The sequence below is a fragment of the Podarcis tiliguerta genome (assembly GCF_965153285.1).
Source record: "Podarcis tiliguerta genome assembly, chromosome: 17".
Lineage (NCBI taxonomy): Eukaryota > Metazoa > Chordata > Lepidosauria > Squamata > Lacertidae > Podarcis > Podarcis tiliguerta.
In genome coordinates, this window is record NC_139550.1 from 5,501,844 (window position 1) to 5,528,473 (window position 26,630).

General features: G+C 42.7%; 1 long non-coding RNA gene across 2 annotated transcripts in view; it reads left to right on the top strand.

Annotated features, from left to right (window-relative positions):
• The window catches only part of LOC310667911, a 101,759-nt gene that overhangs the window by 38,042 nt on the left and 37,087 nt on the right, over nucleotides 1-26,630 (top strand). Inside the window, exons 2-4 of one of the 2 annotated variants that reach the window (XR_014506402.1) lie at nucleotides 4,005-4,035; nucleotides 5,481-5,673; nucleotides 15,128-15,226. This is a non-coding gene — a long non-coding RNA (uncharacterized lncRNA). The remainder of the gene's footprint in view (nucleotides 1-4,004; nucleotides 4,036-5,480; nucleotides 5,674-15,127; nucleotides 15,227-26,630) is intronic. The other variant, XR_014506403.1, reaches the window with a different exon arrangement.

Genomic DNA, 26,630 nt, shown 5'->3' on the forward strand with positions numbered 1-26,630 from the left:
CCAATTTCAGCTGCATCGGGGACAGGGGATGTGTGCCGGAAAACTTGCCAGGGAAAATACAATTCAAAGGATGCACTCAGGCAGAGGGTGACAGGTAACGAAAGGCTAGCCAAATACAGATTGCCCTACAATTTATTACTGCCTGCCGGGAACCTATTGCACTGGACTCATCAGCCTGTAAGTGGCAGGTGGCCAAAAATTAGCTTGAAAAGTCCAGCCGGCCTCTTGGCTGCAGAGCTTGGCGTGAGAGGACCATGTCCAAAGGAAGTCTTTCAAATCTTCCCTAAATGTTAGGAGGGTTGTTGCTGTTTGTTGTTGTTCCTCCCCATTAGCCTGGGCTTACGCCTGCTGCTGCAGTGTAAGAGCTGGGTAAAAATTATCAGCAATGACAACTTCTTTAATTGTTCCTTCTGGACAAGCAAACAGTGTCGGATTTTATTTTGTTTTTATTTTTATTTTTATTGGAAAGAACTCCTGCCTACTTGTACTTGGCATTTCTCTGTTAAATAGTTATCTACTAAAATAAATCTAGAGTTCACCAACTCTATTTGTTACCGCTACTGCTTCTTATTGTACTCAAAATATGGAATAGTCCTCACTTAAGGAGTCATTGTCAGATCAAGAAGCCCAGTAGTGACTTTGACTGGAAAATGAAGATATTAGCAAAAATCACCTACAAAAATGCATTATATTATGAGAAATTGTTTGCAAAACTGTGTACATTAGGCCAAACCAAAACGTGTTTATTGACAGAAATTCACACTTATACACTGAAAATTCTTCATGCTTTTTTTAAAAAAAATAAGGAAATAAGAGAACTGAATTTAAGGTGGGGAAAATGAGAAGCTGAGAGAACCAAAAATGACAGAATGTCCCATCCTTACTATTCACTGGGCATAACATAGACTGGGGTTGCAACTTTGCCACTGAGTTTTTACCAAACGTCTTTAGATGTGACCTCAAGCCCAAGGGTCACAAATGGAAGGAAAATAGTATATCTAAAGCACTGGATTACAGCTGCTCAGAATTATTTATTAGAAATAGATTATTGCTGGAGTAATTTTAAGGCTGATGGGCACACTGGATATTTGAGCAAGGCCATGGGTACCACCCCTTTTGGTCACTTCTTCCCTCCCCACATGCAGAGAAAGGACACCCACCCAAGGTGGGTGTTTGCTTTCCCAAGGGACATGTATAAAACAGATGCAGTAGACGCAATACAAGCCTTCAAAGGCACATAGAGCTGAAAGAGGGAGTGGGAACGAGTGTCTTCAAACTTCAGCTTTATGTACGTTTCAGGGGAGAAATAGGTACTGGTGATTGACCTCAGCACCTTATGTCCAAGGAGCTCAGTGAGTTAGGGAAGGGGGATTTAAGAGGATGGGCATCCCGGGAAGTTTTCATGGTCTCACTCCCCCACTCCACCCAAATACAGTATTTCATTTTAAGCAAAAAAAAAAAAAGGCCCCATCTCTTTGATCATTGGCTAGCTTTATCCTCCTGTACACGTGTGCTCAGATATGAATCTTGTTAGCAGACCTTTCAGGTTGAGTGAATTAAATTGGAATAATCACAATTTCTGGAGCTCAAAGGCTTTATTCATGCAGGAGCAGATTTATCTTGGCGGGAACAATTTATAGGTGAGAAATAGCAGACATCTTGTCTCAACAAGTTGACAAACAAAATGGTTCGGCTTTTAGGGATGGTGTTAACATAGTCATAGATAAAGCAAAGACTACAAGCCAATGCTGATTAGATTGCTAAACGAACAGTGCATTCATGTGGTTTAAAGTACCACATGCATTAACTACAAACTCAAGAGAAGGAAATGCATTTGTTTTTCTCCAACAAAACTTACACAACATTCCCAAGTAAGTATGCTAAAGGGTTTCAGCTGTAATTGCCCTTTCCTGTAACTTTTCAAACCCTCTAATACACTTTTGAAATATACATTGTATGTGCTGACAAATGGAGAGAAAGGAAATTTGGTGGGTGGAGAGATGAGTGAAGAAGATTCAGACACTTGCCAAGGGTTGTGCAAAGAATCTGCCGTGGCACTTCTACATTATGAAGAAAACTACATGGAGAATTTTAAAGCACTTTCCTTTCTAGGGAAGAAGGCTGCATTAGAAGATCTATTTATCTATCTATCCCTACGCCTATGCACACACACACACACCCTCTCCTCATTATGAAGCCTCTGTTCCTTCTCATTACTGTTGCACAATTGGGAAGAGGATCATCTATTCATGTGTTCTCACTAATTGTCTTATTTCTACAATGGTCTGTACTTTAACAAAATCTGAAACAGTTAATGAGCAATATAATCTTTTTTTTCACAAAACATGCCGCTTTTGTTCCTCTTTAATCAGCAGTGTGACTGCTTGCCCTTTCTCTCCCCCCCCCCATCCCACCAATGATTGTAATTCATTCCCTTTGTTTCATTTTCAGAAGAAAGAGGAACAGGGCTGAGTATCTAAAAATTCACCAACATCGTTCATTCATTCATTCATTCATTCATTCATATATATTTTTCCTTAAGCATTTCAGCTCAGCCAGAAATAAACCAGCATATCCTAATCCTAAAAGGAAAGAAATGGAAAGAAAATGTGGAAGAAGAAAAAAGTTGAATCTTGGTGTTGAAAAGCTTTGCAACTTTGACAGAAGTTTTCTTCATCCCTCACTATGAAAAGCAGACCATTCCTTTCTGAATTCATCTGGGCTATTTTTTTGTCTCCCAGCTGCTACTTTTCTTAAAACCCTTTTGCTTGGGAGCATGTGTTGTTGTTGTTACAAATGAAAATTGGCTGTGATATATGAAATGATTATATCAGCAATGGACACAATTCTAGGTTGCTGTTCTTCTGTAGTATGTAGTTCTAAAAAACCTTGTGCAAATCACAGTCCCGTTTATGTAGGTACATATGTGGGGGCAGTAACATATGACCTGTGGGTGTCCATTGCTAACACCCAGTTCTTAGGAAGCTCTGGGGTTTCTTGTTTTTGTTTTTGCCATTTCTCCATTTTGTGAGACAGAGAGAGAAGGAGAGGGATTCAAGAGGGTCTGGTGTCAGCATAGATCTTGCCCTGGCTCAGGGGTCACCAAAATGGTCTTCCCCTGGTGTCCATGAGACCTCTGAGCCTTCACCCACTCACAGGTCCTTGGGTTGGTCAGAGGGGATGAAGGTGGCTCCCTTTTCTCTGAAGAAGGAATTTGGAACAGTGACACTCTTACTCATGTCCTCTTTCAGGCTCTGTGTGCTTTTTAAGGGTCAGACTAAGGTAATAAACATACCACACAAGTAAAATAAATCCAATGACTTGGATAGCTTTGAGCAAGAAGTTAACAAAATCATGGAAGGTAAATTTAACCATAACTAGTATTCATGATACGGTAATTGAATATGGTGAGGAGTCACCATATAATTAGTGCTTTTTTGCATATTTATTAATAAACAGATGTTATAAAACACTATAAGTCTTCAAAATCCTCTCCTCATGAGGAAATTGATCCTGTAAAGCTACCCTGAGACTTCTTACCATTTGGTAGGAAAGCAGAAATTAGTATTCTCTCAAATATGTTATGTTTCATGACCAAAAGAGCATTCTATTTATTATTACAAGTCATCCATAGCAGCTACTGTTCCCTTTATCTAGAAAGTATTAATGGAACAAAAATCAAAGGATAATACTCTGCAACTCACTATCACATCAATATAGTATCACATCACTATACAGTAACACTCCCAAAAAGGTTTATCCAAATTCATCTGGGAAGCTACCGTATATACTAAGCATGGTGATGCGCAACCATCTTCTATACATTGTTCAACAGTATACTTTCTTTGAATATGGGGATTTCTTTATTAACAAATATACAAAAAAAGCAGGTGGCAAGCAAGTAGGTACTGCTACAATCAGCTGACCAAAGCAAAAGGACATTGCAGCCTTGATTTTTGCCAAACAAAATAATTACCTATTTTATTTCTTTCTATTTACATGAGTCCCAGCCAGTTTCATCTGCCACCAACACAGGTAGGCGGAATATCCCATCTGTGCCCCCAAACAGACCAAAGCCAAAAGTAACGTGAAAAAATTGAACAGCATAACAAAATGACCCATGACAACATGCTTTATATGAACACCGGTTTTGACGCTACCTTCCATTGTTATATGTTAAAAGCACATTCAAAATCCAGTCATTGTTGACAGGTTTGTTTTGAAACAATCCTAGGCTTTATTTAAGATAAGCATTCCTAATTGTGGCTGCCAGCTGCTTTTCCTCTGTGTATCTTAAGAGCATCTTGCTCCAAGAAATTTCGATCAAATCTGACTTAGCAACCAATATTGTGGTCTTCATCACTTTAACGCGAGCGTCCCTATTGGATTCAAGACAGTGAAGCATTAAGGAAATGAAATATATATTTAAATACATACAGTACTGTGTGATTTGTTGGGAACATTTCTAGAACTGACAAGTTACAAGCCATGTCTGTGAAGCCCGCAGGGAACTTTCAAAACTCAAGCAGCCAGCAGTTTCTAATCACTGCCTATCATTAGCATTTTAGTGAATAGATTTTTTTAAAAAAAGAAAAGAAATGAAAAATCTTGACTGTGAAGAAAGATGGCATTTGTTAAAGCAAATAATCCTGTACATTTAAAGATGAAGATGTAACATTTGTAGAGTAATGGAGGTGGTTTGATTTGATAGCCTTGTTGCCAAACTCCCAAGTACACATGCATTTGACTGTCCTGGGGAGATATTAGGGGCGGGTAGATTCTACACAACATGGTTCATTTTGAAGCAGCAAAATAGTGGGAGGTCCCTATTGGCCAATATCTGTGTCTTGCCAACACACTGCCTGCCCAGCATCTCCACAGCAGTTGGTGAATACTCCCTGCTCCCCCATAGAGAAATCAAATTGTAGATAGACAAACCTGTATATATGTTCCTGTAAGTCATCACAGCCTAGATTGAAAATGATGATGTGCAAGGGATAGCCAACAGCACATCATCGTTTTCAATCTAGGCTGTGTTGACTTACAGGAAATGGGAGATGGAAGTTCTCTTTTAAAAGTGTCCTGGAGAAGTAGCTCAGTATTGGCTGGTCCTGGATCTACATGCTTGTTTGCCTTTAATTATATTTTTGGGTTAGCGGCTTTATTTTTATATGCCAAATTGTGTAGTAACCTTCTTCCCTAACCTGAGACTGAAAGGAGTTGGAGGGCACTGTCTGGAGGGCACCAGCTTGGGGAAGGCTGGTGCAGAGGACAGCTCCTATGTAGCACCCAAGAACTGTAAAATTAACATAAAATGCAATAAAATTACAATATGAAAAATCAACACAATAAAAAAGCAAGCATTAAAAACAAGGGGAAGTGTCTGTCTGGAATGGGAAGCCAGCTGCCGATCCAGGGTTGAGCTTCCTGATGTGCACATGAGAAATACAACTTGCTATTTTCATTTCTTTTCTTACTAGGTTGAATCAGTACACAAGACTAAGCAATAACGGGACAAGACTTGGAGCCTGGGTGCGTGCAGATGCACATTCTTCCATATTATCCTCCCCAAATGCCTCTGGTTGTGATCTGAAGCCCTGCACCAGAACTGTCTACTCTGTGAAGCTGCCAGAGTGTGGGATTGGTTACCTGTTAACACCCAAGAAATCAGAAGTAAGTATAGTCCAATGCATTGTGTATACATCAAGGTAGCTAGTAGAAGAACATAAGAACACAAGGAGATCAGACCAAATATCCTTCTAGTCCAGTATCCTTCAATGGTGGCCAGTCAGATGCCCTTATAGAGTCTACAAGCATGAGGTGCCAATGCATTTTAGCTCAAGCCAAACTTCAGGCAAACTGGAGAGCTCTGGGCAAGTTTTTTTATACAGGTGCTAAAACCACCTTGAAAGGGATGCAGGTGGCGCTGTGGGTTAAACCACAGAGGCTAGGACTTGCCGATCAGAAGGTCAGCGGTTTGAATCCCCATGACGGGGTGAGCTCCTGTTGCTTGGTCCCTGCTCCTGCCAACCGAGCAATTCGAAAGCACGTCAAAGTGCAAGTAGATAAATAGGTACCGCTCTGGCGGGAAGGTAAACGGCGTTTCTGTGCACTGCTCTGGTTCGCCAGAAGCGGCTTAGTCCTGCTGGCCACATGACCCGGAAGCTGTATGCCGGCTCCCTCAGCCAATAAAGCGAGATGAGCGCTGCAACCCCAGAGTCGGTCACGACTGGACCTAATGGTCAGGGGTCCCTTTACTTTACTAAAACCACCTTGAAAGGTTTAGCAAAGTTTCTTGTGACGGGCATGTGAAGGAAGGAATGTGAACATCTATAAATTAGCTTACATTCCCATACGTATGGCTTTTCCTTGCTTTGTGGGATTTTCAAATGAGACTTCAAGTGGTGCATCTAGTAGTTGTAGTAGTAGTAGTAGTAGTAGTAGTAGTAGTAGTAGTAGTAGTAATAATAATAATAATAAATGATTATGATGATTATTACCCAACCCATCTGACTGGGTTGCCCCAGCCACTCTGAGTGGCTTCCAGCATATATAAAAACCTTAAACCTTAAAAGGTTTCCCTATGCAGGGCTGCCTTCAGATGTTTCCTAAATGTGATACTCATCTCCTTAGGTTTGCCTCATGCCTGGCACAGAATGCTCATTTGCATTACAAATGCCTGTCTTCCCTGTTCTCTTCTGCATCGAAAAAGATCACATAAATAGCATGAGTGAAAACCTAAAAAGCAATTTTGCGTCCCATGGACAAAAATGCTCTTTCACTGTCTCCCCGTTGCATTTTGACAATGTTTCTGGCGAAAAACAAACAGAAGAAACAGTCCTTCTCTTCTCATACAAGGGCTTCCAGTCCTATAACAGGAAATCCATTTGAAACATGAGAGTGTAAACATGGGTAATGCACGCACCGCTAACTTGCCGTCTGGCTTCCTGAGCTGCCTCGAACGTGTTTTCAAGCAAGTATATTTTTTATTTTTCACCTTTTTGAAGGCAAAACAGGGGTGTCTTCTTATCTCTTCCCACCCTGTTCTCATATACCCAGCATTCTCACCAGTCTTGCTTAGAAAGAAAAGTTATTTTGGAAGGAAAATGAAACTGGGGCCATTTTTCAGAGCGTGGTCCAAACGAAGCAAATAGCTCCAAAATACATTTCAGAATATGTAAGCTGATCTTTCCCCCCTCCAACAAGGAGAGAGAGAGAGAGAACACCAAAGCGTCCAAAGGGTTGTTTATTTACCAGGAATGCAAGGCGGTCTGATGAGAGCGAGTGATGTGGAGTGTCACTTGCATTGTTGCCCACTGATAGGCTACTACTGACAGGGTGAGCCTGACAACATGACATGCAGTGTGCTAGCCAGCTCTGGGGGTCAGCCTAAGCTTAGGGATGGGTGGCCAACCAGGAAATCGGAGCTGAGAGATGGAGTTTGGGGATTGTGGTCCCTCTGGGGCAGGCAGTAAAAAGCTCTGCTGACTGCCACACACCTCCTGCTGCCTGATCCATGGAGAGAGCGTCTGTAGGTTTCAGTTCCAAAGGTATGGGATGGCTGCCCCTCTGGGACCAAAGAACATTGCTGTGAAAGCAAGGGGACCTGAGGCCGAGAAAAGAGGAACACCTCTTGCCAGAATAAGGAAGAGACTCCAGGGGATCAGAGCAGCAAAGACAAATTATTGACTGAACTGCCACCTTTTGTTTGTTCCACAAAGGAAGAGCTCTGTAACAGAAGTGAAGGGTTGGCTCACAGGATGCCTGGGGCTTTGTGTCTTCTGTACTAAAGGAATGTACAATATTATGCAAAAGCAGTTCAAATCCTGAGCCAGGAAAAATTGCACTCAGTGCATCAGTTATGCAAATTTGGCCAATCTGTACAATTTCCTGTTTTGCCGTATTTGTTCTGGGTCTGTAGTCATGGGAGCCCCGTAGACAAATGAAGCCACAACCTCAAATCTTAATTCAGGGATTGCTTGCATACCGTCAAGCATATCTCCACAGCCACGAGGGCTAGAAACTTGTCCTCCCCGTCACCACACTCACTCACACAAAGGGAAGCCAGTTCCTCGTGAAGCTAAGATCTGCCCAAACGTCAGATTCTTTGAGTTTCCTGTGCCTCCAGGCATCACAGCCTACACAGCCTACTAGTGGTGCTAGTAGCTAGTAGCACCACTAGTATGATTAGAGTGCTGGAGCTGTGGAGACCCTCTGAGGCATAAGGTTCATGTATGATATTGGGCCTGTCACTATCTCACAGCCTAACCTAACAGAGTTGATGTAAGGATAAAATTATGGAGGGGAAAACCATGCATGCCACCATGAGGTTCCTCCACTGATGTTTATTATATCCTGTTATGTACTGAGTTGAATAGGATCCAAAATGCAGCAGTCTGATTGGTCCTTGAACAATAGGATTCAGAATGCAGCAGTCTGATTGGTCCTAGAACAATGCAGCAGTATGATTGGTCTGCAGGAGCCACCCAATCCAGCTCCAGATGGAAGTGAATCCACAACCTGATTGGCCTACAGGAGAATTCCGGAATTAGCCAATCACGTGCAGCCCATTGTGTAAATAATGTATATAATGCAGATACTTTGGGGAAACTTTCATTCCTCCTCACCACTATGAGCTGAATAAAGAGCATGAAATCCACTCTCGACTCTGAGTATATTTCATATCCCCTGCCCTGTTTTCTCTCCTGTCGCACCCCCTGTCCCACCAATCACAAATAGATTCCACAAAGGAGGAAAAAACCCTCCCACTTCATCTCTGAATGTGTTTGATTTGTGTCCAGAGACAGCACCTAGTGTGATTATGCCAGTTTTCAGCTCACAAGGGTACAGTCATGGTGCTACTTTTCCTTGGCCTTGCAGAATCAGACTCCTAGGTGTATAGGAATAGCTTGTTTTCATTTAAAAAACTTTGCAGCTTCTGCTAATTTCAGTTTCTTGCATAACCAAATGTCACTTTATTTATTTGTGTATTACAATCCTCCCTTCCTCCCATAAGCCCCACACCACCAATCCTGTGAGGTGGATTAGCCTGAGAGAGAGAATGACTACCTCAAGCTTACCCAGCGAGAGTTATAATAATTTTATTAAATTTTCAAATTTGACATTTCAAATTAAACATCTTTTATTAAACCATGTGTTCATTGACTTCCCTCCTTCCTCTACCAAGATTCATTTAACTTATCCACCATTCCTGTATATTTTAAAATATAATAATCATAATCATAATCATAAATTTATTATTTAGACCCTGTCCATCTGGCTGGGTTTCCCATCTAATTATTATATCCAATTTAATTTTCCTATTTTACATCAGTTCAAAATATGTTAAACTATTGAATTACTTTAAAACTGCCAGTGTTTGTAACTGTGCACAATTATTTTCAATTTTCTCTACAAAAAAATTCCACTCCTCTTGTTCCCTTATTCTGCTTAATAGACCTGCTAATTCTGCATATTCTATCGTCTTAAGTTGCCAGTCTTCCTTACTAGGGACCTCTCTCACTTTCCATTTTTGGGCTAAAAAAATCTGAGATGCTGTTGTTGCATACATGAATAAGCTCTTCTAATTCCTGGGAACCTCTGTCTGAACAATACCTAACAGAAATGCCTCTGGTTTGGGGGGGGGGTTGTTTTAAACATTTTTTCATCTCATTTCCCTATATACTTTAACTTTTTTGCATGTCCACCACATATGGAAAAAAGTTCCTTCTACTTCTCTGCATTTCCAACTTAAGTCTGATTCCACATTATACATCTTAGCCAATCTACTCGGAGTTAAATGCCATTTATGGATCATTTTCATATAATTCTCTTTCAGTGTGTAGCATGCAGTAAATTTCAATGATTCTTCCAAAGTTTCTCCCAGAGGTTATATTATACCCTATATCCATTACCCAGTGGGTCATTGATGCTTTTTCCAGCTCATCTTTTGTTTCCCATTCCAATAATAGTTTATACATTTTGGACAATAATTATTCCTTGTTCATCAATAACTCTTTTCAAATTGTGAGCTTTGGTCCAAAAAGCCATTTTTCTCTTCTAATTTAAACATATCATGTAATTGGTGATATTGTAGTCAATCAGTAACTTGGCTCCTTACTTTTTCCAGTAATTTCAATTTGGGTTCGCTTCCAGAAAAGTCGAACAGATTTCTATAGGTCGCTCACTGTCTATCCATGTAATTTTTTCAATTGACGACAACCATAGGGATGTTTTTCTTTCCAACAAATTTTTGTGTTTCCCCCAGACTCTGTACAAATTTCTCCTGATAACATGGTTCATAAAACTATATATTTTAGCTTTCCCATACCAAAGACATGCATGCCAGCCAAACTTCATATCATGGCCTTCTAGGTCTAAAATGTGTGCATCCTCCAATACAATCCATTCCCTTAGTCAACACAAGCAAGCTGGCTCATAGTACAATTGTAGATCTGGCAGGGCAAAGCCCACTCTTTCTTTTGTAGCAATCAAAATTTTATGTTTGATTCGTGCCCCCCCCCCCGACAAATTTAGAAATATCCTTTTTCCATTCCTTGAGGCAACTTGGTTTGTCAACAATTGGGATCGATTGAAATAAAAAGAACATTTTGGGGCACCCAGCAAGTGTTATAACTTAGTGGAGATTTGAACCTGAGTCTCCCTGGTCCCAGTCTGATACACTCTACCCACAACACTGTAGATAGCTCAGTCGGTAGAGCACGAGAATCTTAATTTCAGGGTCGTGGGTTTGAGCCCCATGTTGAGCAAGAGAGTCCTGTGTTTCAGGGGGTTGGACAATGACCCTTGTGGTCTCTTCCAACTCTATAATTCTATGATTCTAACACCCCATTGGCTCTGAGGAAAATACATGAGTCAGGAACTGGACTTCCTGGATCTCAGGGGAAAGCCTAGGAGGCAGACAAAAAAGAGCTCTGAGTGTGTTCCAGCTAGGCTGTCTCCCCTGACACCTTGCTCAGAAATATGTACCACCAATGCACACATCAACGAAACACGACGAAATGGTTGCCACCTGTATGGAAGATATTACAGTGGTACCTCAGGTTACAGACGCTTCAGGTTACAGACTCCGCTAACCCAGAAATATTACCTCAGGTTAAGAACTTTGCTTCAGGATGAGAACAGAAATCGCTCAGCAGCAGCACGGCAGCAGCGGGAGGCCCCATTAGCTAAAGTGGTGCTTCAGGTTAAGAACGGACCTCCAGAATGAATTAAGTACGTAACCAGAGGTACCACTGTACAAATATCAAATACCACATCTCATAAGATGTCTTCTACTATGTATTTTGGAAAGTTGTTTGTCCTCTATGCATTTGGACATCTCTTAAGATACCGTAATCAAATTTTGCATGGTGGTTCCTGGGATTTTTGTCTATGTTTGGATACAGTTGGACACCATTTTGAATCAAGATGGTGGACTAATGATAATATGCAGTTGACTTAGGTATTTAAAGAATCCATGGAGGAGAGGAGGGAAGTCCTAAGATTCGAAAGAATCTTGTTTTATTTGTAATGTTTTCAAGAACGTTAAATGTGTGATTGATTTTGTAAAATGGGGGGGGGGGTATTTAAAAAAATGAATCAAGATGGTGGACTGAACCTTTCAAAAGTTTACTGTTGTTTTGGTTTCTTAGACTTCCCAAGCAACATTAGGTATGAGGCTGCTAGTAAATAGAAGTATATATTCAATGCATTTTCAGAGACTGAAGAATTTAAAGCATCAAAATTTGGAAATAAATTTGAAGTGAGATCATGGGAAAACTCCCATAATCTTATCTTCACATACATTTACCTTCTGCTCTTCACTCTGAAAGTTCCTCACTTATTCTCAGAGCATACATAGATGAACTATTTGATAATTTACTACAGAGTGCATCAAGCCACTTGGTGAAGTGGTTGCCTGCAACATCTTGCCAAGTATTGGGATTATTATTATTTTTAAAAACAACTTTTCCTCTGCTCCCCGGAATCTATCACTGGATGCAGAAACACGGTAAAACTATCACCACCAACACCAGACAGGACTTTATAGACATCTAGCTTAACTAGTATATACATCCACACTATGATAGTAACCACTAAACTATTTTCTGTATTCCCCTTCAGTCTTTTCAGAAAAGGAACAGAATACAAGCTGAGACTCTAACAAGCACAGATCAGTATGTGTAAGGCTGAGTTGATAAAAGTGAAAATCTATCCTAGGATATGGTTGGAAGGCACGTGAGAATGTCACCTTACTTAACCAAAGCTGGTCTGGATCTGGTCAGTGTCTGAACTGGTGACCAATGGGTGCCTAGAAATAATATGTACACTTTGAATTCAGTGGCGTGAGGGGTTGGGGATTGGTATATAAATTAATAACATTGGCAAAATTCCTCAGTCTCTTCCCCATCATTACAATGCCACAGTATTACAGCTACAGCAAAATTCCTACTGAGGAATTTTTAGTAAACCCGCAGAGGGGTTCCCACCTATCAGTGAAATAAGAAAAAAAAGGGGGGGAAAGAGGAAAACTTTCCTGTTTTCCTCTCCCCATCAGCGTGCTTTTTCCATGATAGGCCAAACTTCTGTGCTCTCTGCAGCTGCCCTGTGCAGGCTGTGACAGGAGGAAGGCTGGGAGCTGACAGTGCTTAAGAGAGAGGAAAGGCGGGGAGGGGGGGAGCATGGCTACCTCCAATCCCCCTCTTGAAGCTGATAATTAATAAATGAAATGCCCTGGGACTCCACTAAAGCTTCTTTAGATGACATATCTGTCGTGAGCTCGGCAAAGCATTAAATGGCCATTTTCTGACAGAATGACTTCACTGCCTTGGCGCTTCCTTGACTTTGTGGAGAATATGTTTCCCTTTTTCTTCTCTCTCTCTCTCCCCCTCTCTCTCTTTTATTGCCTCCTCTTTCTCTCTCTCTCTGTCTTTGGCTTATTCTTTCTCTTTCTCTCTCTCTCTCTTCCTCTCTCTCTCTCTCCCTGGTTGACGGCTCTAGTTCATTTCTGCCTGTTTAATTGGGCCCCGGATGAATTTACTCGACAGGGCCATTCATCATGTGGCAGCCGCTGGCGGACGAGCCCAGGGGGAGCCAGGCTGACAGCTCCGGCAGCCTCGGATGCCGCCTGACTCTGGGAAGTTCACATATTTGGGCATTAGTGCAGCTATTAGTTTAACAAGCTTCGTTTATCCTTGTCACTACCACTTCAGCTTCCCATGTAATCATTTGAAATGTAGATTACTGCTAGACAAATGGGACAGAGCAAGAGGATGCAGGAGGGAAAAAGTGACATGGATTGCTTGTTACGAGCTGTTTTTCCCCCTCCCCTTAAAAAAATCCACTCCTCTTAATTCCCTTCCAGTGCAAGCCTCTTTGATTAACTTAATATTCACATTATTTCTATGGTAAGGGCTTCGCCACCTGTGTACAGACCCTGCCATGAAACTGGTTCTCTTGACCTGAAATGTACTTTAAGCGTCTAGACCTTTGTCCAGGGAAGGCGGAAGGCTTGCATACCCAGATTCTGCCCCCCTCCCCTTCTCATCTCTTGCTAGTAAGAAAAAAACAACAGCCCTTGAATTTCCAGGAGGAAGCTAGTGGTGCCACAACAGCCTAGCCAACAAATGCAATCCGTCATGTGTATCAGGAGTGAGGTGCATCTGTGCCAGATTGCCAAAACCATTCCTTGTAATTCCTCCTCCAAATGCTGTTATTGCTCAAGACAGATTATGCTAAGGCTTAAACAGGAGCTATATTTTCAGAGACATAGAAATGTTCTTGTCATTCTCCTGTTGCACACAGGGCATATTTTGATGTGTTTTTCTTTTGGACTTCTATCCCTGACTAACCAGGAATTCATCGTAGCTCAAGAGATGGGGATAGATTATTCTGCCCATTCTGGTTTAACCCAGGCTCTGATTTCTCCAGCCTTAAATTCAGTTCTTACATTTCCATATCAAAAAAAATTTTTTTTAATTAAAAAATTGTCTGGTAGGACCTTAGAGACCAACTTGTGCACATTCAGCTTTACGAGCATGGCCAAAAAATATTTCAAAATTAAAAAGGGGACAGACCTCTGGGGAAAATGTCTTTGGTGATCTCGTCTGCCACTGACCCCGATGAGTTTTGACTATATGCGATTTTGGCTTTAGGCGCGATCTCCAGAATGTAACCCCTGCATTTGTTCCGGACTTAAGGTAAAGGTACCCCTGCCCGTACGGGCCAGTCTTGACAGACTCTAGGCTTGTGCGCCCATCTCACTCAAGAGGCCGGGGGCCAGCGCTGTCCGAAGACACTTCCGGGTCACGTGGCCAGCGTGACATCGCTGCTCTGGCGAGCCAGAGCCGCACACGGAAACGCCGTTTACCTTCCCGCTAGTAAGCGGTCCCTATTTATCTACTTGCACCCGAGAGTGCTTTCGAACTGCTAGGTTGGCAGGCGCTGGGACCGAGCAACGGGAGCGCACCCCGCCGCAGGGATTTGAACCGCCGACCATACAATCGGCAAGTCCTAGGCACTGTGGTTTTACCCACAGCGCCACCCGCATCCGGACTTACCATCAAACAAAAAGTTTGCCTTGCAAACTGTATTAGGAGATGTGATTAGGTTGGATTTCATTTGTTTATCAAATTTACACCCTGCTTTTTGACCTCAAAGCAATTTACAAGATCAGTCAAGTGCAGTGGGAACATTTAAAAATACTGATGCTCCACACAAGACAGCAAAACAAGCCCCGTTAGATCAGGAACAGGCACCTGATGTGCGCGCTCTCTCTCTTGATCACTTGCTCCTGGGCTCTTTCCCACAAAGCATTTGGTCCTCAATCACTCTGGAGACACCCCAGCTGGAGCAGGAGTCTGCTTTGTTTTGTTTTTTTACCTGCTGTGCTGTTGCCCAGGAGGGCTGCTTTTCTTAGAAGCAAACTCCCAGCACTTGAGGTAAACTCAGACATGAACAGCTTTATTTAAGTACAGCAGACAAGGAGCTCTGCTTATTCCTGGGCCTCCAGGTCCACGTTGGCTTCTTCCTCCCACTCTGCTCCATAGGAAGTTCCTCTTCAAGGACTTCTCCTTGGCCCAGGAACCAACTATATTCACACCTGCTACCCTCTCTTTCCCCCTAGATTCATTGAATGAGAGAACCTATCACCTGTGCGTAAGAACTCCACAGCAGCAGTTTGCCATATGCAACAGTGAGAGAATGGAGAGAACTAAGAAATAAGGTAAGTTTGCTTTGCTTTGCTAATATTGTTGCCCCAACCAGGGTTCCCACCCCACCCCATAGCACAGGAGAGTTCTGGCTGAGATGAATAGGCCTAAAACTTGGAAGGTTACTGGTTCTTTCCATACATGTGAATGTGCTGAATTAAAATAAAAATGTTCAGTCCCTGAGGATTCCAAACTGACAATGAGACAACATTGGGTTTGGGTCATAGTCAAGTTCTCCCAACCACCTGTGAGCCCTCAGTTAGAGTTAAGTATAATGGTTTAATTGCGGCTAACAACACATTTAAAACACTTTAAAACACTTAATTATAAAAGCAGCATAAAGTACAGTATAAAAACATGAATAACTATAAAATTCAAAAATCAATTAGATAATCCCCAGGGCTAGCCGGCTGAATTGGTCCTACTTGGGCCAGCGAGGAGGTCAGGGGAGAATTAGCTGTGGGCTCTCAGAGTGGGTGATCTTCATAAAAGGGGAGGGGGAGGGAAGGGAAATAAAAGATCAGACTGAATTCAAATGAAAGGCCAGGTGGAATAGCTCTGTCTTACAGGCCCAACAGAAGGAGGTTAAATCCTGAAGGGCCCTAGTCTCATGGGACAGAGCATTCCACCAGGTCGGAGCCATCACTGAAAAGCCCTGGCCCTGGTGGAGGATAGTCTGACTTCCTTAGGGCCTGAGAAGGGGACGACAGAGGATGAGATGGTTGGACAGTGTTCTCGAAGCTACGAACATGAGTTTGACCAAACTGCAGGAGGCAGTGGAAGATAGGAGTGTCTGGCGTGCTCTGGTCCATGGGGTCACGAAGAGTCTGACACGACTAAACAACTAAACAACAACAATATATAAGGGCTTGCACACCATTGTTCTGGGTTCCTCCTCCCTCCTGCTTGGGACAGGACAGGTGTGAACACCCTGTTGCAACAGTTTAATAAAGATCATGCTTACTAGCTGCTTTGCTTCTCAATATTCTCTGGTTGGCCTCTGCTATTTTCTCGTACAAATAGAGAACCTACAAAAGGACTCTATATGGACTCTTGGGTAACCCATAAGAGAAAAGGAGCAATTTTTATTTTAACAAGCTCCAGGCCAAAAATGAATGTTGTGGGAAGAGACAGACCTCTGCTTCTTAATCCTGTTGGAATTATTTCATTTTTTGTAAGATGCTGAGCCTGTGCTGGACAGCACAAGATGTTGTATTGATATTTTTGATTTATCATTTGATGCATTTTGAAGAGTTTGGCTGGTAAAATTTGAATAATATTTTCATCGGTCTGGACAACGCTCCATTTCAACCTTCAGCTACCTAGAGTAAGACGGCAGCTCGGCAGGGAGTTGCATAAAGAGGCTCAGTGTTGTTCCTCCAAAAAATGTTTTATCAGCTATTTTTAAAGCCTTTTAAAAAGCTTTTTAAACTTTTAACCTTCTCAATTTGTAATTTGGATGTCTTTCTGGGCTTTCTGCTCCCTGTCAGTTTGCATTTCTTAGTGCAGAAAGTATTGATCAGATGTGTAGAGATCTTTCCTCTTCTACTTAATTCAAGAGGGTTCTGGAAGCTTTTCTGTGTGAAAGAAACAAGCAGAAGGTTCATGATGTTTGGGTTATTCCTTCAGAGAAGCTGAGCGCAGCTGGCTTAAACTGGTTCTGTTATCTCTTCTTCAAGGTCATGCTATAATAAGAGGCCTGGGCTTCACCTTTTCTCTTTCTTTCTTTTTTCCGTCTGGTGTGGTGTTCTGTATATAGTGTTAAGGTTTAGACTTATTATAAGTTAATGCAAGTTTAAGTTAAGCCTGGAAGCAGGCTTCGGAGCTCCGCAGATAACAGGACTGTAATTAGCGTTGATTGCCACCCAGGGAAGTAATTTTTCCTTTTTTTACTTCTCTACTTTTAAATTTACCAACCTACTGAGACTCTAACAGCACCTTCTTGTCTATGCTATGAGAAACATCTGGGGCAAGTTCTGTGAAGCATCCTGGGCAGGCCACCAGCTGCTAGCTATTAACCACCAACTCCCTTCTATACTTTGTTCCCGAAAAACCTGGCAGTCTCCACATGGAGAAGCTCTTAAATTGAACAAACTGAGCACTTTCGAATTTTTCTCTCTCTTTTTTGGTTGGGGAAACCTCTCCTTGTTTACTCCCCACGGCGACGCTTTGCCTGCTAGTTAAGCCTGCTGCAACTGGATTTCTTATGGACAGTGCCAAACCTGAATGTATTGGATTTGTGACCACCATGCTCATTTGCCTTCTGTAGCAGTAAAGCTCTGCTGGATGAAATACAATTGCCTCTGATCTATTTTGGGGGGGGGGGTCCTGCAACATGTCTAAGTTTTTACTCTGCTAACTATATGATGGAATCTGCTATGAATCAATATTGAGTAGAATTTTCATGACACTCCCTACCTGCTTACCTTCCCCTGGCTTGGAGGAAATCTTTTAATGAGCCTGCTCATTATACCTCCCCACATCTGCCAATGCTCAGTTTCCAAAAGGATTCAGTTTTCATGCATCCAGGTGCTTCAAACTGTGCCATATTATCTGCAGCAGTTAGGGTACGGCTTCCAATATGAGAAGGGAGAGGCCAGTAAGGTAGCTGAACTCCCTGTCTGAGGTCCTTTGTTTCCAAGCTGGCTGGGAAAGAGGTGAGGCTTTTAGGGAAGGAAGGATGCTCCCAGACTGGGATCCAATGCCATACTGGCAAATGCAGGTTGCGCAATAACTTGGAGCTCTTGTGCAGCCCTGCTCCTACCCCCAAAGGAAAGTCTTTTTCCACTAAGGAAAGTGATACATTGGAAAGTGTGGGATAACAACATATCATCTAACCTTGTCACAAATAAATCATAGGGAATGCCTAGTGAACAGTTGATGCTGTCCAACTCCCCCATCAACTATGTGCAAACAAATCGGGATGAATGCTCAAGAAACAGGTTGTTGGAAAACAACCAAAATCTCCTTGGCAATTCAGAATAAATATACAGGGGCACTCAACAAAGGGACTGGCAACTGTCTCCATTTGGACTGTGGGTGTTTTGGTGTGTTTTAGGATTCTGTTCTCTGAAATCTTTCATCTAGAAGAACCCTAAGGTTGAGGTTGGATGCTCTCTGGAGCTGACAGCCTGTGTGTGATGATGTTAGAGCATTGAAAGACCCACAGAGATCCAGTCTGTGTGGTCGCTCCTGCCCTGGAGTTAAGCCTCTTCCTTTGAGCATTCTTCTCAGTCTTCAGCATACTTACTGGAATAAAGCTCTCCTGCAGTAGTAAATTGAACTTGCTTCCAAATAAATGTGCTTAGGCCTCAATTGTGATTGTGTATGTTGTTCCCAGTTGCCTTTGGTTGCTGAGATTCAGGCTATAAGTGAGTTGGATTTTAATATTTGTTATGGTTTATTGATTTTTATTTGTTTGAATGGGCCCTTGTTATATTTTGGCCATTCCAAGGCATCAGGGTGGTGCTGTTAGCACCCTAAATAGGGAAAAATAAATACATTCTGGCAGGTAGCATTGCTTGCCTACAGTAGGTTCGTGTTTTTCCCAGATTGCAATTTTGCAAGAGCTAGGGACACATTTTCACAAACAGGGAAGGGACATGAAAAATAGGTTTATTGCCTCCCCCTTCTTCAGTTTGTGTGGGAATCGCAGAGAGTCCTTTTTAAAAAGAATCTTTTCTTATATACACAACAGATGTCTGCTCACTGACTGCCAAACCAGATAAGGAAACGAAAGAAAAGGAAACAATCAAATAATGTTTTCCCGAATTTGCTTTTAAATGCCACTACTGTAGTCTCAATGTGTTACAATATAGATAGTATGTGAAAAGTTAACAATTGTGGCAAAACCTTTCACAAGGTTCCAGTCGGGTTTGCCTCCACAAATCACTCAGCAAGATAGATACAGCTCCAATCCACTTTCAGCAGCTGTTTTTGAGCAAAGAAAAAGTCATTGGGAGCATAGTTATGAGAAATGGTGGAGTCAGATTATTTTAAGTCTGCAGTATAATGAAGGCTGGGTCCATCAGGTCTGCTCTTGCTGATGTGTCACCTGGTACCAGTCATTCAGGCAAACTGGGGGTTTGGGAGAGATGGGAAGCAGCGCTCACTCTGCCAGCTCTGTTAAAGCACCAACTCCAGCAAGGAGCCTTCAGCCCCTGAATTATGCCAATACGAGCTGGTCTTTTGTAAGAGCTGCTATTTAACTTTTAAAAAATGGCACCTAAATTTGCTTCCCCACCCCCCCCCTTCTTTCTTCCCTGCCTCTTTTTCCTCTTGTGTTTTGTGTATTTAATGATAAACCTGCAAGCAGGGACTGTCTTGTTTTGATTGTATGTAAGCCACTCTGGTTCATGGGATCACAGAGAGTCGAACACGACTAAGACGACTAAACAACAATAGCCGCTCTAGATGGATGAGTGGAAGAGATAGATATAGACACACACACACACGCAGAAGAACATGGTACAAATGCACCAAATAAATAAAGAATAAATACTGGGTTGGTGCTAAGGACTCCATCCTCAGACTGTTGCTATGTTATTCTTCATTTTCCTATTCATACCCTTGTTTGCTTGTATTTCAATAACCAGCTTTTGATTTGGGCCTACAAAAATGAGTAGATCCAGCTTCCTTCAGTCCCTTTGAATAACCATAATTAACTATCCAATTGGGACCTTCTGGTGGGCCTCACCAAGAGCAGCATATCAACCATTAACTTGTATAGGAGAGATAAAACTGATGCACTCCAATGACACCACTGGGATGGGGGTTCAAGTTGCTGCAGCCACTCAGAATCAAGTCTGCTCCTATCCACTGAGCCACGTGCTTAGTTATGTTTCTTTCGCACCACGGAGCAAGATGAATTCTCGGCATCTGACTTTAGCTGACATTCTGTACCAGTGGTTCCTAAACATTTCCTCTCTATGGACCACTAGAAAATTGCCAAGAGTCCTGGTAGACTCCATAAATGACCTTTCTGCCTGTTGTAAAGGTAAAGGTAAAGGGACCCCTGACCATTAGGTCCAGTCATGACCGACTCTGGGGTTGCAACACTCATCTTGCTTTATTGGCTGAGGGAGCCGGTGTACAGCTTCCGGGTCATGTGGCCAGCATGACTAAGCCACTTCTGGCGAACCAGAGCAGCGCATGGAAATGCCATTTACCTTCCCGCCGGAGTGGTACCTATTTATCTACTTGCACTTTGAGGTGCTTTCAAACTGCTAGGTTGGCAGGAGCAGGGACCGAGCAACAGGAGCTCACCCCGTTGCGGGGATTCAAACCGCCGACCTTCTGATCAGCAAGTCCTAGGCTCTGTGGTTTAACCCACAGCGCCACCCACGTCCCCTCTGCCTGCTGTAGCAATTGTTATATGCTGATGTGGATGCCATATGATTTTGAATTGTATTTTTATTGCTTCTTTCTTACATGGCATTTTATTGTGTTGCATTTTGAGTTCCATAGATCACAATCTAACATATAATAACAAAATAGAGAAAACTACAATTAAAAGTGAATATGAATGCTTGATGTGCTGCACCCACTATTCACAGTTGCAGTCACTGTGACCAGCTCCTTCTCCCCTTGTTGTTCACGCGGCACCTGAATGAAGCTCTCAGACCATTGCTGGTCTTTGGACCAGAGTTTAGGAAGCCCCTGTTCCAGACCCTCCAAGGGTCCCTGTTTTCCAGGGACAGTTCCAGATTTACAGAAGCAGTCCCGGTTTCTGATCTGATTCCATAATGTGTTGCTTTTCCTTAGGATGTCCCTATTTTCATTGGATGAATGTTGGAGGGTGTGGAATAGGACATCCCCAAGGCTTTTTTTGAGCTGGAACCCACCAAAACTCAGTTCCAGCACTTCTCAGGTGGGTGCCATTGCCATTCCAAGAGATGTTCATGGTGAGTTCCAGCACCTCTTTTTCTAGAAAAATAGCACTGGACGTCCCTACTTTCATCAGAGAAATGTTGGAGGGTATGCTGTTCTATATGACAGTGTTTAGGGCTTAGGTCTTTCTTGCCCTATGGCCCTCCCAACAGAGGCACAAACAGTTCAGTGGAATGACAAAGCTATTGCAAAGGGGCAGATCAAGGATTGCTGAGCTGCCCTTCTGCCACAGATCAGAACTTTTGCCCCCCGCCTTTTACTGCAGACCCTCTACTTTCTTCCATACATGTCAGTGGTGACCTTTTGATTTCTGTAGGGAAGGAAGTTAATCGGTGGCCAGTATTTGTCTGAGTGTAGAAAATATAAAGCCAGACATCTAGAGCCAGGTCTTCGGTTGGTGCATGTGGTTGACTTCCAACAGATCTGCATTTATTTGCACTACTCAGCAACCTTCTGCTGTACTTTTGCAGTTTATTCTAGTCACTCACTGAAATGTCAGTCACGGTTCCCAACTTTTGCGGCTGTTGGGGTGAATCGGTGAGTCACAGCCTTTATCTTTGTGACCACTGGTCATGTCGGGTCTGTGTTTTGCAGGCACATAACTTTGCAAACCTTACTTCATTTCCCTAGTGAAATGCACTCTCTGTCATAAACTGAGATGGATATTATTTCCTCTTCTTAGGAGAGGCGTCACATCATGATATAAAAATGAAAACCTTTGTTTTCTTGGCTTGTTTCTTTGTCCATATGTGTGAAGCATCCTGTGGAATAGAGGTCATACCTTTTTTTAGGGATTGTCCTTATTTGTCCATACCGTTTGTGAGAGCAGAATTGTAGTGTCTCGTAAAGCTTCTGTCAGGCTTGCCTTCTGTTTCAAATATATAGTCTGTAAGGGGAAGGGGGAGGCTTCCAATGGCAGCAAAGTGAAATAGCAAATGTGCCAAAGGGAAAGAAAGAAAAATTAAAACCCTCAAATACTGGAATCAGCATTGTTAGCTAGTCGCACATAATCTGAAAACTATAGCTGCTGCATAGGATCATTAGCAGGGCTTTAAAATAATAAAAGTTCTGCCTAGAAGAAACTGAGTTCTGCAACTTGATGGAAATCTACATAATTTCTGTTTTTTCAAAATCTAGTCTACATTAAGATCAGCACAGGGGCTCCTTGTAGTAGTTCGACCCCCCTCAGAAATGGGGGGGGGGAGCATCACTGGGACCTTCATTCTGTAGTTTCCACTGTATGCTCCATGAACATACCTCTTTCCCCTGGCCTTTGAGCTTTGACACCTGAGATACTTCAGTTTTTAGCATCTGCTTTATAAATTGTTTTAAACTAGTGCAGTACAGGATGTTGCAGAAGCCCTAATTCATACATGATGACTGATATCGTCCGGGGTGGAGGAGCGAGAACACAATTATCTTCAGATTAACACCTGCTTACAAGGGGGCCCACTCCTGGGGGTCAAGGCACTGGGGGCTCCCCCATTATTATTATTTTTAGGAGCCCATCCCTCCTCAATGTTCAGAGGCCACAATGTCCTGACAGTGCACAACATCATGTGCGCAATGTCAGGACATTGCGCAGGGCCCCCTCCATCCTCAGGAGAAGGTGGCACCTCAGTCTACTTACATGTGTAGAGTTGCATGTGTAAGGGTCTCTTTCTATGTGGCTGAGAACTTGGAAAGAGGCTGATATACGTACCACTGTGCACATGTGTGTCCTATGCAGACATTTCCTTGAATGTGCAGAGATCGTAAGTAGGGACATGCTACCCTCCCATCTCTGCTTGTGTTCACCATAAAGTAGGTAAAGGTAAACGACCCCTGGACGGTTAAGTCCAGTCAAAGGCGACTATGGGGTTGGCGTGCTCATCTCACTTTCAGGCCAAGGGAGCCGGCGTTTGTCCACAGACAGCTTTCCCGGTCATGTGGCCAGCATGACTAAACTGCTTCTGGCGCAACGGGGCACCATGACAGAAGCCAGAGCGCATGGAAACACTGTTTACCTTCCTGCCACAGTGATACCTAGTTATCTACTTGGACTGGTGTGATTTTGAACTGCTAGGTTGGCAGGAGCTGGGACAGAACAATGGGAGCTCACCCACTGTCACGGGGATTCGAACCACCGACCTTCTGATCAGCAAGCCCAAGAGGCTCAGTGGTTTAGGCCACAGTGCCACCCGCATATACCATATTGTGCAGATAAGCTTAACATGCATGAAGGAGGAACAGAAGGAGGAACCACTTCAGGGGTGTATTAGGGGTGAGGTGTGTGGTGATGACACCAGTAGTAATCTCTGGTGTGAGAAGGGGCATTACACTTGAACAAAAATTTCCCTATTGCCACCTGTGGATTATTGTAAGGTATGCACCTCTGCATGAAGAGGGAACCCACTTTCTTGCCTTTAGAGCAGAACCTTTGTTACACTGTGCTTAGAATTGCCCATAAGCACACATTGAAACGGCTGCTGTGCAGAGATGCACCTTATTTCACCCATTAAGGTTATAAGAATGACAAGATGTTTGAAGCATGTTAAAGTTGAAGCATGCCTTTTTGCATGAAATGATCTTGAGTCCATCTCTCACGCCTTTCCCCCTCAATGCTGTCCTACAATCCTTAGAAATCTCCTACTGACAGCTGAATGTTCTTGCTCTCCTGGAGTGACATGAGCTTGTGCTGTCTGGCCACTAGAGGCCACCGTGGCATGTAGCAGACGATGCGCATAGGGCCTCTTTGTCCTGTGCTTTCCTGCTGAGAGCCAGAAAATGGGGGGCTGCAGCCTGGGAGAAACAGAAGGGGGGAAAGGTGATGCCAAGATGGGCAAAACCATTGTTTGTTGTTGTTTGTTTAACACCATCATCCCAGTTTTCTGTATAAATAACACCCGAAGTGGTACACAGGATAAGATGCAACAATAAAAAAATACAACAGCCGAATAACAAGCAGCAAAACAGCATCAGGGAGAATAAAATGGATTGTCAGAACATAATTATCCTGAGGCAGTAGATTGTTTCATTGGTGTAAGACCTTGGTGGAATAAAAGAAAAGTGTTTACCTGAACGCAAAAACCAATTTTAGGGCACTGATCTTCAAGTGGCGACACTTGAAGCCTCAATTTCACACCTGAGCTCCAGCTCTTGATCTTGGTTCCATGGCTCCTCCCCTAGAGTAAGACCCGGCAGGTGGCAAATTCAGGCAAATGTGCTCCAGTTTCAACTTATTATAGGTTAGGAGGGCTTCTGTCTCGCATAGTTACTCCACCTGGAAGTCAAGATCTGGGAACAGATCTGAATTCTCTAAATTTGAATTTTGCAGTGATAGGTTATCCAGATCTGAATGCTTTAGATCAGAAAGTGGGGCGGTTATTTTACTCCTGTGTGTGACAGGTGCCCCAGTACAGGATCAAACTCTCCAAAATGTGTCATAGCAGAACTCCAGACATATGACCAAAGCTAACCTACCAGAGGAAGATGGTGGATGTCGTAACTAACACGGACTTGTAACAAGCATGAATTTTCATTCCTGGGCGTGATGGGGGCCTTCCTACTTTTCAGGAATCCCTCCCCTCAGAATCAAGAAAAAAGTGTTCAATGTGTTTCCACAGGAGAAAGTGATCCCAAACAGAACTACAAATGGATAACTCAATATCCCAAACTTTGTAACATAGCATGCTGTACAGAAAATAAAGAACTCGGTAACATTTGTTAGAAAGAAAGAAAAAGGAATCTCTTGAACCTGAAATATCTATCCTAGTAAGAGGCAGGAAGGAGGTGACAGGTGGTAGTCCTCTGTTGCCAATTTCTGGAAGAAATATTCACAGTGAATTAAAATTTTATTTTTTCCCCTTTAGCTGCACTGATCTAAGAGTAAGTCCCACTGAACTCACTGCTGCATAGGATTGCACTCTTCATTATTATTTTTTAAGGAAAGTTTCTTTTTAGGATAAGGGAATTCAGAAAGCCCAATGAGCTTTGTGCTGAGAGTCCCAAGATTTCATCTTTAGATCTCTGATCATTTTCAAAATATGTATTTCCTTCGTTTCTGCTTCAAAGCATTCTCCTCCCCCCCCCCCCCGTCCTCCCCCAAATCCTCTCTCTCTTAACATTCAAATTCTAATTACCAGACTGGACTTTACAAGTGGAACATAAATAACATTACATAGATAATTAAGATGTATCATTAATTGGAGCTGGTTTCAGTGTGCTAATTGCATAATTCAGCTGTCTGTTAAATAGCTTTTCCAGTGTGAAAATTACCCATTTATGGGCAATGCTTGTGTGAGCATCACACTCCCGCCACTCAGTAACATGAGTCAACATTTTTAGGCGTAGCTTCACCATGCAGAGCTCAGTCTCTTCATCAAAAGCTCCAAAAGAGGGTGGATAATTTCCGCCATAGAGCTGCCAACCTTTCCCTCATCCACCTCTGGCAGCACACTTAGACCTTTACAAGCTGTTTATCGGGCGGGTGATGTTCTTCAACTGCATTGCCATGTCTGGCTTGGACACTGAAGTCCATTTCAGGAGCCCTCCCAGCAAAAAATAAAAACCAGGTACCAAGAGGTATTGCAACTAATTCTTGTTAGCAGCTTTTTGTTTGGTAAAACATAAAAACAATTCTCAGCTGAACTCTGAGTGAAGTCACAAATAGAGTCTTCACTAGAGAGGCAATGATCCGTCCATTTCAGTCCTCTCGGTTTCTCATTTTTCCTATCTTAAATTCCATTCTGCGGCCATTTGCAATTAATTAAAAATAATCGTCATGAAACTTTAGTGTGGATTTCACCCAATAAACACATTTTTGTATGTGGTTTTGACTAATGGACACATTTCTGCAAGGCACTTCTCCTAATATTGTGCATTTTGTATCTTATTTTAAATAGTATATTTGTTTTTATGCTCGCTTTCACATAATGTGTGCATTGTTGTAAACATGGATTGGAGAACTGCAATTCAGATTGGAGAACTGCAGTTCAGATAAGTGTGAATTTCAAAGGCTGCCTATGTTTTGAGTCTTATACAGTGGTACCTCGGGTTAAGTACTTAATTTGTTCCGAGGTCCATTCTTAACCTGAAACTGTTCTTAACCTGAAGCACCACTTTAGCTAATGGGGCCTCCTGCTGCTGCTGCGCCGCGGCCGCATGATTTCTGTTCTCATCCTGAAGCAAAGTTCTTAACCTGAAGCACTATTTCTGGGTTAGCGGAGTCTGTAACCTGAAGCGTCTGTAACCTGAGGTACCACTGTATTGTTTCTGAATGCATGAAGCTGATAGATTCAGCTTTAAATGCGAACTGAATCGAACTTATCCCCAGTCTGTAGGGGTCACTTCAAACAATAAATTCTTACATTGCCCTCTTCCTGCACAGAAGTATGGTCCATAATATTTCACTGGAATCATTGGAGATTTCTGACAAGAAGCAAGCATGGCCATGTGTTTTGGTGTTCAAAGTGGGGCACAGGGGACCTTCTGGAGTGCTTTGGTGTTTGAGCCAATGCTTCTTCAGATCCCAAGCCATTCAGGACTTCT